The sequence below is a fragment of the Elephantulus edwardii genome, unplaced genomic scaffold (genome assembly GCF_000299155.1).
Source record: "Elephantulus edwardii isolate Elephantulus edwardi_28Jun2011 unplaced genomic scaffold, EleEdw1.0 scaffold00369, whole genome shotgun sequence".
NCBI classification, from domain to species: Eukaryota; Metazoa; Chordata; class Mammalia; order Macroscelidea; family Macroscelididae; genus Elephantulus; species Elephantulus edwardii.
The window spans coordinates 1,061,425-1,064,734 of record NW_006400119.1 but is presented as its reverse complement, the minus strand read 5'-3'; the positions used below and the strand labels follow the sequence as shown (position 1 = coordinate 1,064,734).

The 3,310-nt window shown below is 37.2% G+C and overlaps 1 pseudogene; it reads right to left on the bottom strand.

Moving 5' to 3' along the window:
- Nucleotides 1-255: 255 nt before the first annotated feature.
- Nucleotides 256-1,848, bottom strand: LOC102864865 (annotated as a pseudogene).
- Nucleotides 1,849-3,310: the final 1,462 nt, after the last annotated feature.

The window sequence follows — 3,310 nt, the reverse complement described above, 5'->3', positions numbered from 1 at the left end:
ATGGAAATAAAAAGTCTCTGTAAATTTTCATTAAAATTATTAAAATAAAAGACACACACACACACACACACACACACACACACACACACACACCAAGGAGGGAGACGGCTGGGGTGGTGGGGGTGGTGGTGGTGGTTTTCCCAGTCAACTATCTGAAAAAACTCTGTACATAAAGGCAGAAGTGGATCCTTCCACTCAGTCACATGAGAAGACAAGAATGAATGCAGGACCAACAGGATACTTAAGGGGAAGTGTTCATGGTGTTGTTCCCAGCCAAGTGTCTTTATATATAAAAGATTTATCTTTATCTTCTGTTTTTTCTTGACTAGCTAACTCAAGAAAATCTTCAGTCAAGTCCAGAGATATGAGAGATTGGCTGAAAACAAGGACTTTATCCCCAATTTCCTCTGCCATTCGAAGAATTTCAAAGAGAAGTACCATTTTTCCAGAATGCTCTAAAACCTCAGCATCAGCGTCTGTAACAAAATCTTTGTACCAGTCTGGAGCTGGGCTGCTTGTATTAGAAGAGCAAGTAGCTTTACACTCAATTAGGTTATTCTGAAGTAGTGTTCCTGTTAAAATAATCCGCCTTCTTGATATTATAGAATTCATAGCTTTTGAAACGGCAAGATGCTTCATTTTTTAGTATATGACCTTCATCACAAACTACAAAGTCAGGGCCTGGGTCAACCAAAGCTTTGTTAAAGATTTCTTTCAGTTTTCTACTTTTCACATTTCTTCCTTGAGCAAGATTTCTATACATTTCATACCCTATAATCATGACACCACCTTCTTCTTGCCATCGCTGTAGCATGTAGCTTCTCTCTTGAGGACGTTTCACAGTGGCTAATTCAGAGACCTCAAGCTTCTCATCATCACTTAATCCATCTTGCCACTTCTCAAATTCATTCATCCAATTCAAAGCAGTATTAAGAGGGCAAACCACTAAGGCAGTGCTGAAATCCAATTTCTCACACAAAAGAACAGTATGTAGAAAACTTACAACCTGCAAAGTCTTACCGAGCCCCATGCAATGGGCAAGAATGCATCCTGAACCTGGAGATTTTTTGGTTTTCTTAACAGACTCACAGCAGCAATCCCACATAAACTGAACACTATCCGCTTGATGGGGTTTCAATTTGATAACCATATTTCTATGAACTTGAACTAAAGGTTCTTTTGTTTCCTCATCTTTATCTAAGACCAATTTAGTTGTTATTGGACACTTGGTGGGCGAAGCATCTTCAATTTCTATCACCTCTCGCAATTTCTCCCTCTCTCGTTCTCTCTTAGCAATCCGTTTTCGCCTCTCTTTTTCTTCCTTAAGAGCATTTTGTGTTTCTGTTCGTAATTTATCATCTTTAAGAATCTTTCGGATTTTCTTTCTGCCTTTTCCAGGAGACTTGGAATCATCATTTTCATCATCATCATTATCATCAATGTCATCATCATCTTCTTTTTCTTCCTTTTCTTCTTCTCCAGAGTTGCTCTTATTTTCACTAGATGAATCTTCCTGAACTTTAATGTGTCGTCTTTTCTTTTTCTGTTTATAACTCTGCTGATTTTCTTCCAACTCTGCTTTCTTTGCAGATCTTGTTCTGGGCCTCTGTTCATCTTCAGATTCACTAACTTCTTGACTAACTCCTAATTCCTGAAAATCAGAATCTTCTGAATCATCACTGCTCACCTTCCTCCTATTTCTGCCTTTGGTTTCCTTATGTTTTTAGGCCTTACATTTTTTTCTTCTCCAGATTCACCATCACTTACAGTCAGTTTATGTCTCAAAAGCCTATGTCTATATCTTGGCTTCTTCGATTCTTCAGAATCTGAATCTGATTCATAGTTGAGTTGAGATATTCAATATTGTTATATCTTCTTGTTCTATTGACCCTTTGAGCATTATGTAGTGACCTTCTTTGTCCTTTGTGATGGTTTTTGAAAAACAGTGGTTAGATGCCACAAAGTAGGTGGCAATGCCTTAACCGTATGCGTGTTGTAAGGCCCAAGGGTCTCTTCCATCCTTGTCAAGGGGAGTGCTAACCTTCTCTCCTTTCATACAACACTGTACAAAATTTTTAAAAACAGAAATTCTAACACTTGCACTAGAGGTAGAGAGGCCAAAACAAAGGGAAGAATGCTGAAATAAGATAAAACAGAATATTTCAAAGGGCATCTTGAGAAGACAAAATAAATTGTCATAATGAAATATGCAAAAATGTGGAGTAAGTACACCAAAAGGGATGAACATATTCTGCATTTCTCAAGCTGCAAGAACTGAAGAATAAAGTCAAGCCTCAAGTTGCAATACAGAAGGATTATTTGGGCAAAATGTTGAATGAAGTAAGAAGTATCAAAAGAAAATGGAAGGAATACACAAAGTCACAGTACCAAAGGAATTGGTTGATACTGAAACATTTCAGGAAGTAGAATATGATCAAGAACAAATGATACTGAAAGAAGTTCGTGCTCACTGAAGAAATTTGCAAAATAAGGCCCCAGGAAATAGTATGTTTTGAGACATTTAATAAACAATTACAACCCTCGATGTGCTTACTAGTCAGTACCAAGAAATTTGCAAGACAGCCTACCTGAACAACTGACTGGAAGAGATCCATGTTTCTTCCCATTCTAAAAAGAGGTGATCCAAATTATGTTACTCAGCATCGTTTGCTCTAGATTCATCCATACTGTAGACAGACTCCCTTTAAAGATTGCTATTGTTAATGTGCTGTTGAGTTGCTTGCAACTCATAGTGACCCTATATACAGGAGCTCTGAACCTTACTCTATCTCAGTCAACTTCATTGTCTCTGACACACCTAGATTTGATGTGAAAAACAATGTACATAAACTTTGTAAGTTAACTAGTATAAAATAAAATAAAAATTTTATTTAAAAAACAACAAAAGAGTTGTTGCAGAACTAGAAAACAGTGATATAACTTACTTGGTTTTAGCTGTCTAAAGTCAAGCTCCAGGTAAAAAATCAAATATCTGAATGACCTACCTTGTCCTACTCACCTGTATTTACCTTCTTTTATTAGAAATTGTTTTTCACAACAAATTCCTGTTTTCTTTACCTGCCCCTCCCTCCATCCATCAAATTGTGTGACCCTATTATTACCCCTCTTCCCTGCCCATCATCACTCCTCTGCTCTCCCCCCTTAGACCCTCATACATGTTTTACTAGTTCTTTCTATTTCTACAATAATGGTTTTATACAATATTTGTCCTAATGGTGCTGAGATAGTTCACGTAGCATAATGCTCTCTTGTCCCTCCCAAGTTAGGTAGTGATTTTCAAAAATCATTG